Source organism: Nelumbo nucifera, chromosome 5 (assembly GCF_055504915.1).
Source record: "Nelumbo nucifera cultivar China Antique chromosome 5, China Antique-T2T, whole genome shotgun sequence".
Taxonomy (NCBI): domain Eukaryota; kingdom Viridiplantae; phylum Streptophyta; class Magnoliopsida; order Proteales; family Nelumbonaceae; genus Nelumbo; species Nelumbo nucifera.
Window position 1 is genome coordinate 75,413,106 of NC_142653.1, and position 18,051 is coordinate 75,431,156.

The 18,051-nt window shown below is 41.6% G+C and overlaps 1 long non-coding RNA gene across 2 annotated transcripts in view; it reads left to right on the forward strand.

The window, feature by feature from the left end:
- LOC148791905 (uncharacterized) overlaps positions 1–17,494 on the forward strand; it is a 52,657-nt gene extending 35,163 nt beyond the window's left edge. Inside the window, exons 2-3 of one of the 2 annotated variants that reach the window (XR_016076368.1) lie at positions 10,697–16,324; positions 17,236–17,494. This is a non-coding gene — a long non-coding RNA (uncharacterized LOC148791905). The other variant, XR_016076369.1, reaches the window with a different exon arrangement.
- Positions 17,495–18,051: the final 557 nt, after the last annotated feature.

Consider the following 18,051-nt stretch of genomic DNA (forward strand, 5'->3'; position numbering starts at 1 on the left):
AAATAGATTGTGCTTTCTTGGATAGCCAACTAATCTTCTCAAACAGGGCATATTTCATCCCTTGGTTATAATAATTAGTTGACTATGCTTTTTGGGATAGTCTTCTATATTTTCTATTCCTGACATTTTATGCGTCGACTATCATAGTTAATTGACTATGCTTTCTGGGGTGGTTAACTATATTTCACAATCTTGGAATTTTATACCTCAATTGTCATAGTTGAGTATGTTGTTTGAGGTGGCCGGCTACGTTTCATAGTTAATTTAAACTTGCCTTGATTGTCATTGTTAGTCTACTATACATTTCTGAATAGTTAACCACTCTATGGAGCTTGAGTAGTCTTACCTAACAGACAACCCAACACTTAGAAGCCTTGTAAATTCTTATCCAAAGGTTTGGAATCTCTTCCATTAGCTTTTAAAATGTTTTTTTCTTGATTGTAATATCTTGTGTAAGTTTAGAAAATCTTAGGAACCAAACTCATTCCAATTATTGGTTGATAATGTTGTTTATATTGACTTTTGTCTTGTTGAGCATCTAAATAGTGCATCATACTACTGATTACCTCAAGATCCTGAAAGATAGATGAAAATTGAGCACAACTTGATGTAATATTCTCTTCAGTGTGATGTTAGCACATGTCCTTTGAGAAATTGTAAAAGTATTTAAGTTCTTTAGTAGCCTTGATATACTTGAATTGCTTGGAATTTCCTCACCTGGAGAGATGTGGTGGTGGTGGTGTAGAGATCTTGAAGCTCAACCAATTAACTCAACAAAGCTTCAATTTCTTCATATTTGTAGCATTTCTACTTTAATATATACACTTTTGGCACAAAGAAGCTTACGAAAGATTGTTGCACAGACAATCAATTTAGTAAATCTATAAATGATTGTAATCAAATAGATGTTATCTTTGCCACGAGGGAGAACATCTTCTCATAACCGATAGGGTCCATGTATACCCTTTTCACTATAAACTTATCTTTGTACCTTTCAATAATCCTATAAACTTTATGCTTAGTAGTAAACACCCATATACAACCAACTAATGTCTTCCTCTTTGGTAAGTTAACAATGTTCTATGTCTTATTCTTAAGTAGAGCACCCATCTCTTCCTACATAGCAACTTTCCACCCTAGCTGTTTTGTTGGTTCAATTACATTCTTTTAAATAGACGTAGAAGAAATTTAGTGGCAAGATAAGGACTTATAGTTAGAGGATAACTGGTCATAAGAAATATAATGGGAAATGCTTGATCAATGGAAGACCTTATAGGGTGCAATAGGCAAGTTAAGGTTAGAAGGACGTCTAGGTAAAGTATGTGGAGAAGGAAAAAACAAAAATAGAAATTGATGGATCTATGGGACCTATTTCCTCATATCATCAGAAGAGACAAGAGGTAGCTAATTTGTAGAAGACGATTTCCTCTTTCATTGATATACTTGTAATATATCATTGCCAGACTCAATAATGGGAATAGGAAAAGGAGTGGGACTCAAAAGGAGAAGTAGGAGACTTGTAGGGAAGAGAAGGAAATTGACTAGTCTTCCATTGGGAAAAATAAGGGATAGAATAAAAAAGTTACATCTAAAAAAACAAATTTTTGCCATTTATGGGGTTAAAGCAACGTTCTTTTCCAAGTTAGATGTATACCTCAAGAACACACGAGCAAAATTGGACTTGTTAAGACCTAGAATGTGGATAAATTATGAGCAACCAAAACCCTAAAGCCTTTCATAGGTTGAAATAAGAGGAAACCACTACTCAATCACTACAAAAAGAAAAAAAAAATAGAAGCATATAATAGGTAACTTAATTACTAGCACTTTTGATCAATGGTATCTAAAGACTTAGATGGGGGTGTTCAATTCTTCATCTCAAATAAAAAGAAAAAAAAATTAAAAAATAAGGATTAAAGTAAGAAAGAGAGGAATTTATACCTCTGATTGTCCGTGGATATGTAGATACCTATACTGAATATATCTTTGACCGTCCATCATCCCTTTTGGTTGCAGTAGTGGAAAATGAGCAATCCGTTCCTTTTAGTTCTAGTGGTGGAAAATGAACAAGAATGCGTCCTGTCCATTTTGGTTGCAGCAGTGGTAAATGAGCAATCTGTTCCTTTTGGTTCCATCGGTGGGAAATGAAGAAGAATGATTCCCGTCCGTTTTGGTTGCAGTGGTGGCAAATGAACAATAAGATAAGGGGAGTAAGAATCAAAATAGAGAGAACTATGGAATGACCGGAGAGAGAGAGAGAGAGAGAGAGAGAAGGGAAGAGTCGAATTAGAGAACTGTCAAGAAGGAGAAAGAAAGAGGGAGAGTGGAGAGGAGGAGTTTTCGTGGGATAAAAAACTAGAAACACGCTTACCTTGTGCAGCCATTATCAAATATTTTATTTAATTTTTATTAAGGACGGACTGTTAGGGAGAGGGAAAATGTTTTTTTAGGTATTTAATTTTATATTTAACAATTAACAATGAAACTAATTGTCAAATAATTACGACTGTTGAAATTAGTCGTTAAATATTAGTATTTTAAGAAATAATAACAATGGCATATTATTCTTGACGTGATTAATGTGTTACAACGACGATTTTTTAAGCACTCACTAATTATTGGTCACTAATAGCATGATTTCTTGTAGTGAACTATTTTAGCTATAAGTGATCTTAACTATGTACTAAAGAAAGGCTAAGCAAGTTTTATTGACCAACCCCTACTTGGTTCAATATGGTTTCACGCTATAGGGTTCCTTTTGGGATCTTGGAATAAGTGAGATTAAGTAATCAATTTCTCTAGGTGTATTCAAAAAGGAAAGTGTTCGGGTCATGGCTGAGCTGGTCTTGAGAGACACGTGGCTGCTCAGTCACCACCTGGTCAACCCAGCAACATCGGCATAGCTCGGCCATGACGACATAGCCCGGCCACGTCAGGATAGCTCGGCCGAGCTATGCTACTATTGTGGCCCCCCATCTTACCCCTCAGTCACGTCAGTCACACGCCAATGCAGATAAACACAACTACAGACAAGAGGAGAGAGGAAGACAACTCCGCGGGGGAATAGGACTCTAGCTCGAGGACCTCAGTGAAGAACCTCATCCCGTTAACCCCGGAAACCCAATCTGACCAGGACACGGATCTTCGACTATAAAGAGGCATTCCCCGCTCAAGGTAAGGGACCCTAACTTCCGACACCCATACTATTACTCTACTAAGACTAGCATCCTTATAGCTCGGCTCGGCCATCCATCACGTCCTACTGATTTGAGCATCAGAGTACCTACCCGGGGATAAATCCTTGGGCCTCTGACTTCTCCTTTCTTGATCACAGGTCTTGAAGCGCGACCTCATGCTTGTAGCTCAGCACCACCCTGTTAGCAAGGACTATCGGGTTTCTCTCCTCAGTTCATGCACCACCTCAGATTGAGCAGCATCAGATTGGTGCCATTTGTGGTAAACGCACAAAAAGCCTTTCCCGAAAATCTTTCATTTCTCACTGTGCAATCAAGAAAGCGATCAAGATACCCAAGAACCAATCTAAACGATCAACAGGCCTATCACCATCTCGGGAATCTTGGCATCGCATCCCTCTACATCAAGAAACTCCACAACCTCCAGCCGCAGTTGAGGACCCCAAAACGCATCGGGCAAAAAGGAGGGGAGCGTGGTCTGACCATGAGAAGCAAGACACAGCAAGGAGGTCCACCTCCATGGCCCGCTTTGGCGAGCCCGATAACCGCAACAGGACGCACCAAACCACGTGAATCCCCGCCAAAGAGAGGCTTAGTAGGTGGATGCCAACTCACGTGGTCTCCATCGCTGAGTCCAAGCCCACAACATTCGAGTGCTCACCAACCAGCCGCTCAAGCAAGTCCTCCAAAGGCCGGAAGCATTTGGCCGCTTGATCAAATTGAGCATAAAGCTAAGTGAGTTCGACATCGAATACGCACCCTAACCTGTAATCAAAGCTCAGTCTGCATGTGGATGGCTCATCAAATCAACAAGGCAGCGAGGCCAACCTCATTCTTTACAGCTCAGACGACATAGTGTTAGAGCATGCTCTCAGGTTCGGATTTAAAGTGTCCAACAATGAGGCTAAGTATGAGGCCCTGATGGTCGGACTCCGCCTTGCCTTAGACCTGGGAGCCCAGAGAATTAAAGCCTACAGTGGCTCCTAGTTGGTAGTCAACCAGATCCTCGACTAGTTCGATATGCAGACGGACACCTATGATGGCGAGCTATCTATAGATGGTGCAAGAGCTCATCCACTGGCTTAAGCATTTCAACATCTAGTAGATTACTCGTGCCAAAAACACATGAGCCGATGCGCTATCAAAGCTAGCTAGCTCCCCGAAAGTCGACCTCGGTGCAACAATGCAATTAGACACGTTGGCTCTGCCGAGCATCGTGCTGATAGCCCTCCTCATCATTCTAGTGTAGCACAGTTCATCCTGGATGGACCCCAACACATAGTACCTCCGAGAAGGCACGCTTCCAAAATATCGGACAGAAGCAAGGAGACTCCAACGTAGATCAGCCCGGTACTACCTTATCCAAGGTCAGCTTTACCGCCGGTCACAAACTCTCCCTTACCTGAAATGTCTCTCCCCAGCCGAGTTAGATTACGTCCTCAAGGAGATCCACGAAGGTATCTGCATAGACCACCTTGACACGTGCACCATGGCACACAAGGCACTCTGGCAAGGTTATTTTTGGCCGACGATGAAGCAAGACACAACCTAGCTAGTTCGGAAATGTGACAGTTGTCAGCGACATTCCAATCTCTATCATTAGTCCGCACTTCCCTAGAAGCCAAACACTGACACAACCCAGCTAGTTTGGAAATGTGGGGTATGGACATCCTCGGTCCCTTCCCAACCGTAGTTGCACAGGAGAAGTTATTCCTAGTGGCAGTGGATTACTTCACCAAATGGGTGGAAGCCGAAGCTTTGGTATGCATTACCGTGCACAATGATGGAAATTTTTTTGGCAAGGTATTGTTTTCCGGTTCAGTATCCTGCGCATCCTCATCACAGGCAACGAAATGCAGTTCATTGACTAAAAGTTCGAAGCTCTTTACGCCGACCTAAGGATTGACCACCGAACCACTATGGTACATTGACCCAAGAGCAATGGGCAGACCGAGGTGACCAACTAAACCTTATTGCACAGCTTGAGAACTCGGCTGGATCATGCCAAGGGAAGGTGGGTCAAGGAACTGTCGAGCATACTTTGGACATACAGGACTACTCCGCAGACGGCTACCGAAGAGACACCCTTCAGCCTGACCTATGGGGGTTAGGCCATGGTACCCGTGGAAATAGGCTCCCTAACTCTCCAGACCGAGCTTTTTGATGAAGATCAGAATGACGAGGACCTCCACACAGAGTTAGACTTGGTAGAAGAAGCCTGGGACCGTGCACATATCAAGATGTTAGCGCAACAGCAGATAATGGCGAAATACTACGACTCCAAATTTAGAAGATACGAGTTCAAAATAGGTGATCTCGTCCTTCACAAAGTCATTGTGCCCGCATCTAGGGAAGGCAAGCTTGGAGCAAACTGGGAAGGACCATACAGAGTCACCAGAGTTCTTGCACCGGGCACCTACACACTCGAAGACCTCGATGGTCGACCAATATTGAGGAGTTGGAACACAGGGAATCTTTGAATGTACAATCAGTAGTTTGATGATTAATGTAGAATTTTTTATCTGAGCCACACATCTGATTGTCCTACACACCACACACACGCACCACTGCACACACAGCATGTAAGCTGTGCTACACAGTTGCACTACGCAGCCGTAGAACATTCATCGCGCAACACAAGCGTAGCTCGGCACAACTTGCTGACTCAGCTGGTCTTTGAACGGCCCGAGCCCACGATGTGTAGCTCAGCAGCGTATCGCCGACCAACTTGACTTGGCTGTCCACGACCCAAGCCAAAGGTGGAGAAGAACGCCCCCGCCCATCGAGGCCTGAGGACGGTCATTAAACTCTACTCACCCACAGACTAACAGTCGGTCAGAACTAATCGAGCAACGGCCAGCCCTTGAAGGGCCCAATAGGCTCCCGAGACCAGAAATTGAGCATCTCAGAGATGAAAGTTCAAAATATGCTCTAGCTCTACTAGCCGGAGACTGAAGATCTCGGACAACCCTGGACCTCGGCCGAGGAACCTAGAAAAAAAAGAGAAGAGAGTAAGAGACAACACGCAAGTTTGAAATAAGAAAAGTATCTTCATTAAGTTAACCATCAGTACAACATTCAAGGCTCGACATACCGAGCCATTACAAAAACAAGAAAAACAAAGAAACCCATGGCTATTCAATGCTCGACGGGGGAATCAGCAGCCTCATCACCGTCCACACCATCCTCGCCCCCATCGACCTCCTCATCGACAAGGTTGTCCGAAGCAGGAGGGGTGTTCGAGCCATATGCCTCCCAAGTCTGCGCGATCTCACTCAGCTCTAGGCATTGACGTAGTGCCCTCCTACGGAAGACGTTGAATCCAGCCTCAAAGGAAGCCAAGGTATACTAATCCATTTCCTGTTGATGCTCCACCGAGGCCTTGTATTGATCCACTACCTCATCGGCGGCCTCCTTCTTCAGCCACTCTGTCTCTGCCTTCAACTCGGCAATCTCCTGCTTTAGGCTATGTACCACGTTTGCTTGTTCAGCCAACTGGGCCTTCAGCTTGGCCACCTCCTTCTCCAGCACGACTGACTGCTTCTCAGCCGCCCAAAGCTCGACCAATTGTGCCTTTATCTACAGATACTCAGAATGCTCCTTATACATCCCTCACAAGTATCGAAGCCGATCAACCAGGGCAATAGCCGAGCACGTGTTCTGTAGATAGAAGAAGTGTTCTTAGCATGAAGAAACTTAAAGCAACAAAAATAGGTGCAAACTTACTTGAGCCACTGCCCGAATGAGTGAACATTCCAAGGCACCGCTTCCGGTGCTCCCGGCCTCCTCAGTAATGTACGTCGTCATCATTCTGTGGAGTAGCTGCTTGGGAACCCTAGGGGTCTCTAGTCCGTCCCAGCTATAGACTAACTAGTGCAGCACATGGATGTCTGAGCTGCTGCCCCCCACCTTAGTCTGTGAAGGAAAGGCAACCTGACGAGCCTCCTTGGGATCCACAATAACGACGTCCTCATCTTCGTTTTCCCGCTGCTAAGCTCTTTTCTAGCAACGGGACACCCTTTTAGAAGACCTCAGTGGAGGAACCACATCTGGGCAGACCTGCAGTTGGGAATCAACTCAGTTTTGCCTTTGCTGACTCTCCCTCATTCGGCACACGATCTCCTCCTTGCTGGCCATCTCCACACCTACACCGAGGAACCTTAACAATTAGTACAAGATCGAAAAGGAGAGCAAGGATTTGACAAAGTAAACCGAAGCAATAAAAAGAATAGACCGGCCACCCAGTGTGTCAGCCCGACGAGCATCAACATCTCTGAGCATGTGTACGTCATCACGTCTATCTCATGAATCATGCTCAGGTCCGACCTCTCCTCCCAGGTGAGTGCAGACTACAAAGGCTGCGATACTCTCGTCCTCGGCTCCTACAGCATAACTGGGAAGGGGAGGCCCCCGGAACGATGCACGACGCACAGTAGGACATAATGCCAAACAAAAATCTAAAGGAGTTCGGCATCAGTTGCACCGACAATACTCGATACCACCCCAGCACCCCAGCGATCCCTTCGTTCTGAGGAAACCTCAGATCGGCTTCCAAACTACTCTCATACACACATATCTCACCTGGCCGAGCATCAGTTGCCATCTCGCGAGGCTATGGATACCTCATCCTAAATTTCTTGGGGATGTCATACATAGCTCGGATTCGAGCCATACCCCGGGAGTCAAAATGCAGGGTGTGGTCCCAAACTGGTAACCAGCCCACAAGGGAAGCTTCACTTCTACCCTAGAGAGACCAACCTTGACAGCCTCAAAATCCCCAACCTCAGACTCATAGTTAGAGCCACTAGAGCTCGAAGAGGAACTAGACCCAGAAGAAGAATGAGGGGATGAGGAAGACATCTTACCAAACTTTAAGCTGAGGAATACAAATTGAAGCCAGATCAATGGTGAGGATCAAGCACCGCCCTAGCGAAGCTCAGGAAGACCTATCGATGCGACTGTCACCGCATGCGTAAGGCCTTGGGAACCGAAGCGGCAATCTTGACAAGTAATGGTTAGGGCATTAATTGCCCCAGTTCACCCTGTAGCACCGGTCCAACCGACGTTGCAGATGCCCAAGGTTCACCCAAGACCACCGATCCAATCAGCCTCTCGGGTCTCTTCGCGACGTCCAACAGCAAACACCAACCAAGGGAGGCCTCGTTGTGCCTTAGCCGAGCACTCTGCTCTTCGACTTCGGAACTGGGGGAGTGGTGTTCAGATTCTGAAATTTCAAGAGCAAGTTCCTCAGCCAAAGAACAGAGAGCCCTTCCTCGGCGCAACATTGTCGAGCATCAGAGAGCTCGACACCTTCCTCGGCGCTGCGTTGCCGAGCATTAGAGAGATCGACACCCTTCTCGACGCAGCATGGATGAGCATCAAAAAGGCCTAAACCTCGAAGCTCGGCCCCTTTCTCGGTACTGCGCCACCGAGCATTAAACTCAGACCTCGAAGTTCGGTCCCTTCCTCGGCACAGCACCACCGAGCATCAAAGAGGCCTAGACTTTGGAGCCCAACTCGACACCTTCCCCAGTGCAGCGTTGCCGAGAATCAAAGAGAGCTCGATGCCCTCCTCGACGCAACATGGCTGAGCATCGAAGAGGCCCAAACATCGAAGCTCAGCCCCTTTCTCGACACAGCACCACTGAGCATTAGAGAGACTCAGACGAAGCTCAACTCAACACCTCAGTGCTCAGATCTAGGTCATGCACGACACCGCATTGCCCGGATCCCAAGCACCGAGGAACACCAAGCGAACCAGACGCTCAACCATACTTCAACTTGGAAGTTCCTTAGCCGAGGAACCAAGCAGGAACACTTCATTCCTCGATTTCAGAATTGGGGGAGTGGTGTTTGGGTCATGAATGAGCTGGTCCTGAGAGACACGTGGCCACCCAGTCATCAATTAGTTAGTGATAACTCTGCATTTTGATGCCTTAAGGGCATCAATTCAGGGGTATTTTTTGTCTTAGAGTAGTCAAATTGTGTCCTTTTCCCAATTAATTTCAATGTTGTGACCTTTGAGGGTCTTTGTGCAAATTCAGTGCAAAACTGGGAAGTTTTCATGGATGAAATGCAGCTTTTGGGAAGCTGGTGTGAAGTCCAGCTGAGAGAGGGAGTGTTTTTGTGAAAAATTGAGAGTAGGAGGGTGCCTCATATCTGCTAAACCCAGTTTGGCGCCCCTCCTACTATATTAGAATGCTCTCTACGCCTTAGCAAACCCTAGGGTGCCTTTTAACCCATTCTTTTCACTCTTAGCAAACCCTAACCGCCCTCAGGTGTTTAATCTCCACCCTCCACCACTTTTAATCTCAACCACTCATTCTAGATCACTCTTTCTGCAGCTTTTAAACCCTAGGGCACCACCTAACTACTAATCCTCACCATTCAGCCCCTCACCACTAGATCTCAGCCCTCCACTCCATCTTATATCTCAATCATCCACTCTAGGGCGCCACCCACCTCTTTTAATCTTCACCTTTCAACCCTAGGTGCCTCAATCTCCTCCATTCATTTTTGGGCACCCAAATCTCAGCCCTACATAATATTGGGCATCCTCTCCTTCAATTCTCAGCCTTAGGATCACCCAAAAAACCATCGTAACCTTCCATTACAAACCCTAGGGCGCCCATAACTTTGCTAAAACCCAACTATTGCCCCCTTCTCTCTCTAATCCCAATTGTATCCACCCTTCTCTATAAAAAGGACCCAAGAGCTCTTGAGAAAGGGTTGGATTTTTCCCCCAGGTAAGACGAAAGGCTGTTCTTGGGAAGTTTAAGGGTAGAGGAAGAGGAGGACGCCCAAGCAAGAGGAGGGGTTCCTACTTGCACTTCACTAAAGCCACTACTGCCACCTCTGGATTCGAATCCCAACCATTAGTCTTAGATTTAATTTTTTCTCTTTTATTTCCATTTCCATTTTTCTTTTCTGCAATTTACTTTCATTCCATTTAAATCTTCATTTTCTTTTCTGTAGATCTGGAATTTGGCTAGGTAAGACGGAAGGCCTAGCTCGAGAAGTTCGAGGGTCGAAGGAGAGATTCGGAGACTGCTACCTCTGATCGAATTATAGTTTTTTTATTTTCGTTTCCTTCATTTGTTTATTTTTCTGCACTTTTAATTTCTACAATGTTCAAATTCTATCTTTTTCAGTTTAACTAATTAATTTTTATATTTCTGCACTTCCCTCTTGTGTTCTCTTGTTCGGATTTGAGTACATATTAATTTTTCCCTCGCTTCCCTTTGGATATGGCCCGTTCTCACCATTTTACTGCGTTTGTAATTGTCTGAGAATCGGAAAAGGTTTTATAAATATTAAACTGGTGTTCCGAAGTGATTAACGATACGCTTCCAGACACACCAAGTTTTTTGCGTCGTTGCTAGGGAAGCAATGGAGAAAAAATTTTATTTTCTTTGTCCGGATCTGTTTCTTTATTTTTTATTTTCGTCTTATTACTTGATCCGTTATCTTAGTTTAATTCTTGTTTCTCTTTGATTATGTAGGACGGAATAGCGAAAGGTGGGGTATCGGAGTGTTGCGAGACTGCGGGAGAGAAGAGAAGAGAAGATTAATTGGATTGCGTTTTAGGTGTAGTCGTCCCATGTTATTTTTGATTTTTTTTGTTTTTATTTTTGAACTCTTTTTTTTGTAGAATAGTGATTTTTGAATTTTTAATTGATTTTTTTTCTAGACCCGATTTATTTTTTTAGTCTTATTTTTCTTCCGTTTTGTTTCTAGATCTATTCTTCTTTCTTTATTTTAATTTCTTGTTCAAATTTCAGTCTTATTAGGTTTGTGCTTTTCTTTTATTTTAGATAAAAAAATAGAAAAAGAACTTTGTTTATTTTATTTTATTTATTGCCGCATAATTTTCTTTTGTTTATTTTATTTTTGATTTAATTTTTAGAATACTAATTTTCTTGTTAGAATTTATTTTGGTAGTAGTTAATTTTTTTAGCATAATTATTTCTTTTATTTTCTGTTTGTTATAATTAGTTGTTGCCTTATTTAATTGTTTTTAGTTATTTAATTGAATAATTAATCATAAATAGGAAATTGTTAAAATTTTGAAATTGAGTTTAAATTTTGAATTTGAATTTCAAATTTCGAAATTTAAATTTAAAAATTCAAATTTCAAAAAAATTAAAAAAATAAATAATAAAAAATTTAAAATTTTTGCTTTTGCATTCCATCATTTAGGGCTTGATATTCTAGAGCATGCATCATATAGGTTTATTTAATTGCTGAAATTATTTTGTTAGTTGTGAATGTGCTAGGTTTCTTTTTATTTTAATTGCTTCTTGTGCTTAGTTTATTTTATTCTTTTATGTTATATTGTTGAATTGCATTTTAGAAATAATTGTTCATGCATTGTAGTTAGTTGCAATCATTTTGTTTGATTGTTTTGTTTCGTTAATCCACTTAAGGTCATCCAACTTAAATAAGATAAGGTGGGGATTTCATCATCCTTCCTTGGCCCACAAATCATCACCCTTCACGTGTGGTTCACCCGAACCCTAATTTAAAGTTTGGATAACAAGATCTTTTAGGGAGCCTCGCATTTGATTCATAGGTGTGCTAAATTTTAGGGAAACTTGTGATTACATTCCATAACCGGCGGTTGGGGTTTGAGGAAAGAAGTTAAATAGCTAAGCCTAAGCAGGTTTTGTGGTTACTTAATTAGGTCCTTGCAAGAGCAAGGGGAGCCTTCCACATCCCCACCTCTTACCTGGCTAAACAAAGAAAGTGGTGTAATACCAAGTGAACCTAAAAGGATTCACATTAGTTGAACCACTAGTTTAGGAAACCCTAGGTCGTGTGGTTGATTTGCGTGCATTTTTTTTAAATTTAAAAATTCAAATTTGAATTTAAATTTCAAAATCTGAATTTGAATTTAAATTTCAAAAAAATTAAATTTTGAATAAAAAAGAGAAAAAAAAAATAAAACATAAAAAAAAGAGAGAAAACTTTCAAATTTGAGTTTAAATCGCAGAATTTAAATTTCAAATTCTCAAAATTTAAATTTTAAAAACAAAATAAAATGAATGCAATGGTCGGAGTTTGTGGAATGAGAAACTACTTCCAACCTAAGCCACAAATAGATTGGAACCATCTGTCTCGACAACTGGACAAGATCAATGGGATGGCCCAAAGACTTGACCAAGTCCTTGCATGTCGTCAACAATTTAGCCCATTCCCAACCTTGTCATCCTGCCCAACATGTTCCCTTTGTACAAGCCCAGCCCATCATGTTAGTCAGTGCCCTGTGGCGGACCCATGTCAATCGGTCATTCCAGAGCAAGTACATGCAGCTAAAGGATTTCTCCAACCCAATGTTAACCCATGCTTTAGTCCATATAACCCTGGGTGGGAAAATCAACCAAATTTCACTTATTGGGCCCAAGCCCAAGAACCCACCTTGCCAAATGTGCACTCTCAATGGTCTGAAGCCTAGACTCATTGTGAGTACAATGATTACCCTGGGACTCAACCGGCTCAAATTTATCAAACTGATTCACTTGATTATAGGTTTCTGTAGCTCCATTAGCTGATCTTATCTCAACAACAGTCAATTCTAAGATTATTTAGCCAAGTAATTCAGCTCATGGAAGCTAACCTGTAGTGGGAAATGATTCAATGCTTAGTCAGCTAGTTGTAGACCCCAGAAACGAATCCCTAGGTCTTCCCTAATACCAAGATCTTACAACCTTTAATGTTCCATACTTAGAAAATGCTAAAGAAATCTCAACTCTTCAAAGGGAGGGAAAGTGTGAGGACCTGTATGAGTCTAGAAGTCCTTCTACCTACCCAGAACAAGATTGTTGTGCAATAAATGTAAACAGAAACCCCAAAGAAATTGAACTGGTCATAGCGAATGACCCGATGAAGGAAGCTAATGTTTTAACAAAGTTTCCACACCCATTACGGTCTTGGCTTACTGTTGAACCTCTCCCAGAGCTAAAAAGTGAACCACCCGTGCCTTCTCTTGAATCTCCTCCGCAACTAGAATTAAAACCATTGTTGGACTCCCTTAAGTATGTGTTTCTAGGACCCGACCAAACACTACCAGTAATTATAGTAACCGATTTAACCCCTATACAAGAAGAGAAACTAATTGATGTCTTAAGAGAATATAGGGGCACCATTGGTTGGTCGGTGGCTGACTTGAAAGGGATTAGTCCGTCCATTTGTATGCACCATATTTATATAGAGGAGGGTTCCAAACCATGTAGGGAAATGCAAAGGCGGTTGAACCCAAATATGAGAGAAGTGGTCAAGCAAGAAGTAGTCAAGTGGTTGGATGTGAGTATTATCTACCCAATTTCAGATAGCAGTTGGGTAAGTCTTACACAAGTGGTGCCTAAGAAGGGTGGATTCATCGTGGTCACTAGTGATCAAGGTGAAGTGACCCCCACCTGACTTACCATGGGATGGCGAGTATGCATTGACTTTAGGAAACCCAATGCAGTCACAAAAAAAGACCGCTTTCTTCTGCCCTTTATTAACCAGATTCTGGAAAAACTTGTAGGGCAAAAATATTTCTGTTTCTTAGATAGGTATTCTGGGTATACCCAAGTAGCCATTTACCCTGAAGACCAAGAGAAAACTACTTTCACCTGTCCATACGGCACATTTGCCTTCCAAAGAATGCCATTTGGATTTTGTAATGCCCTAGCAATTTTCTAGAGGTGTATGGCAATTTTCTCAGAGATGGTAGGTGACTTTCTGGAAATATTTATGGATGACTTCTCTATCTTTGGGGATTCCTTTGAAACTTGTCTTGAACACTTATGAAAAGTTCTTCAACGATGTATCGAGACAAACTTGGTACTCAGTTGGGAGAAGAATCACTTCATGGTCCAAGAGGGTATTGTCTTAGGCCACATAGTTTCCAAACGAGGGATCGAGGTAGATAAGGCAAAAGTTGGCCTAATCTCTAAACTTCCACCTCTCACCTCTGTCAAGCAAATCCACTCATTTCTTGGACATGTTGGTTTCTATCGTAGGTTCATTAAGGACTTTTCTAAGATCTCTAGGCCTCTATGCAATCTTTTGGTGAAGGATGTCCCATTTAATTTTAACGAGGCTTGTTTTAAGGCTTTCGATTATCTGAAAGAGGCACTGGCAAAAGCCCCAATTCTTCAACCTCCTGACTGGTCGTTGCCCTTTGAAATAATGTGTGATGCCTCTAACTATGCCATCAGAGCAGTTTTGGGATAAAGGGTGAATAACTTTGCATTTTGATGCCTTAAGGGTATCAATTCAGGGGTATTTTCGGCCTTAGTGTAGTCAAATTGTGTCATTTTCCTAGTTAATTTCAATGTTGTGGCCTTTGTGGGTCTATGTGCAAATTCAGTGCAAAACTGGAAAATTTTCATGGCTGAAATATAGCTTTTGGAAAGCTGGTGTGAAGTCCAACTGAGAGAGGGGGTGTTTTTGTGATAAACTGAGAGCAGGAGGGTGCCTCCTATCTGCTAAACTGAGTGTAGCGCCCGTCCTACTATATTAGAATGCTCCCCACACCTTAGCAAACCCTAGGGCACCTTTTAACCCATTCCTTTCACTCTTACCATGAAGAATTGTTATCACCATCCAGCCCCTCACCACTAGATCTCAGCCCTCCACTCCATCTTATATCTCAACCATCCACTCTAAGGCGCCACCCACCTCTTTTAATCTTCACCTTTCAACCCTAGGCACCTCAATCTCCTCCATTCATTTCTGGGCACCCAAATCTCAGCCCTACATAATATTGGGTGTCCTCTCCTTCTATTCTCAGCCTTAGGATCACCCTAAAACCATCGTAACCCTCCATTACAAACCCTAGGGTGCCCATAACTTTGCTAAAACCTAATTGTCGCCCACTTCTCTCTCTAATCCTAATTGTATCCACCTTTCTCTATAAAAAGGACCCAAGAGCTCCTGAGAAAGGGTTGGATTCTGCCCCCAGGTAAGACGAAAGGCTGTTGTTGAGAAGTTTAAGGGTAGAGGAAGAGGAGGACGCCCAGCAAAGAGGAGGGGTTCCTACTTGTAGTTTACTAAAGCCACTACTACCACCTCTGGATTTGAATCCCAACCATTATTCTTAGATTTAATTTTTGCTCTTTTATTTCCAGTTCCATTTTTCTTTTCTGCAATTTACTTTCATTCCATTTAAATCTTCATTTTCTTTTTTGCAGATCTGGAATTCGGCTAGGTAAGATGGAAGGCCTGACTCGTGAAGTTCGAGGGTCGAAGGAGAGATCCGGAGACTGCTACCTCTGATCGAATTACAATTTTTTTTTTTTTGTTTCCTTCATTTATTTATTTTTCTGCACTTTTAATTTTTGCAATGTTTGAATCCTATCTTTTTTAGTTTAATTAATTAATTTTTATATTTCTGCACTTCCCTCTTGTGTTATCTTGTTCGGATTTGAGTACATATTAATTTTTCTCTCGCTTCCCTGTGGATATGGCCCATTCTCACAATTTTACTGCGTTTGTAATTGTTTGAGAATGGAAAAAGTTTTATAAATATTAAACTGGTGTTCTGAAGTGATTAACAACACGCTTCCGGACACACTAGTCAGTGCAGCCACATCGGCATAGCCCGACCACGTCGAGATAGCTCAGTTAAGCTACGCTACTATTGTGGCCCCCATCTCATTCCCTCAGTCATGTTAGCCACACGTCAATGTGGATAAACACAACTATAGATAAGAGGAGAGAGGAAGACAACTCTGTCAGGGAATAGGACTCTAGCTCAAGGACCTCAGCGGAGAACCTCATCTCGACAACCCCGGAAGCCCAATCCGACCAGGACACGGATCTTCGGCTATAAAGAGGCATTCCCTGCTCAAGGTAAGGGACCTCAACTTCTGACACCCATACTGTTACTCTGCTCGGGCCAGCATCCTTATAGCTCGGCCCGACCATCCATCACCTTCTACTGACTTGAGTGTTAGAGTACCTACATGGGGATAACTCCTTAGGCTTCTAACTTCTCATTTCTTGATCACAGGTCTTGAAACGCAACCCCGTCCTTGTAGCTCGGCACCGCCATGTTGTCAAGGACTATCTAGTTGCTGTCCTCAGTTCGTGCACCACCTCGGATTGAGTAGCATTAGAAAGTAGACAAAGTTTATTTCAAAGTAAGTAATCCCAAAAAACTATAAGTAATACATCAAATCCAAATAACCACATGACCTACAATGACAAAGGTTTTCTTTGGATTTTTTTGACTCCTAGGAACTTTTCCAAGAATTATACTTGGGCAACAACTTCTTACTCTTCAAGTTACCAAAACGTTGAATAAGTTTATTCTTTTAGCACTCCTGTCTCATGTAATTGACTAGACTAAGATTGCAAGAGAATGATCTTCGAGGTTGAAAACTTGGCTCTAATACCAAGTAGGCTGATTTTAGTAGTAAAAACTATATATTGTCCAAGGAAATAGGTGAAATAAGAAGAAACAAAAAAGAGTGAACAAAGAAGAGGAAGAGAAGAGTAGAAAAGAGTAGATGAGAGAAAGAGCAATTAGATCATGGGATTCATTGGAATCCCATTATCTTTTATACTTTCATATAAAGAATGATAAATTTGTAGTACTCTTAGTAGGGTGGCAATAACTAAGAGCTAACATAAGGAGGCCAACATGCCCAATAATAGGCATAGTAAAAAGCCCACTAAATAGATATAAAACAAAACTAAAAATAGGCCTAGTATGTAAGAAAAGTACAATTGGCCTATCAAAACATATCATCTTCTAGCTTTAGACTTGGAAAGCTAGCTTTATGGTGTTCTCCAAATAGGCAATTTTCAAAAAAAAAAAATCTAGATTAGTAGATTTTACGCTATGAAGTAAATTTTAATTATCTTAATACTTGCTTGCTCATGTGACCTAAACATTTATGCCATCATAATTGAATTGATTACAACATTTGTAATGATATGATTTCCGACCATAGTATCTTTGATCAAGTGGTACAACTTTCCTTGCAAATTACCCTTTGTAAATACCAAAGTTCCATCTAATGATCTTTTAGTTGGCATTTCTTTCCAGGAAACTTGTGGTCATCATCATCATCATTCTTAGCAACAGGAGACTCTTTAGCGGCTCGAACATGTGTAACATTAGAGATTGTATGAATGATACTATCAAACATTATAATTTTGATATCTCCAACTCCCATTGTTTTACATGTGTTGTCATCACCTATGTAAATAGACTCACTAGAACATGACTGGTAAGTTTAGAATCAACCTTTGCATGATGTTATATGAGAAGAAGTCTCAAAATCCAATATTTAGTGATGCTTCAAGCTTTATTTTGGATTAATAGATAACAATTCTTCATCATCTAATGAGTTGCCTCCTTTAAAGATAATTTCTTGGGATTTCTTTGAATCTAAATCCTGATAAGTGTTTGGCTAATTTCATGGTAACTTGCAATCTTTATGAAGGTGACCCTTCTTGCCATAAGTCCAACACCCTAGTTCTTTTTTCTTGGTTTTTCTCTTTGGATATTCATTGGTTTTACTAAACTTTGTTTCTCTTAATGGATTTACCTCTTATCATCATTGCATCACTAGAAGATCTCTCTCTAATTTTTCTATTAAACTCTTCTATGAGCAACATAGAAATGATAAATTTCAATGATAGATATTTTGTATTGCTTAAATTCATAATCAAACCATCCTATGTATCAAGTATAGAGCAAAGAAAAAGAGCTTCCTTCTCATCATCATCATCATCATCAATTTGTACCTAGATAGGTACTAATTTGTTTACGATAGTGTTAAACTCGTTAAAGTTTTCTTGTATAAAGAGGACGATTTATTCTATTGGACATCAATTTCCTTTCATAGAAAGTCCATAA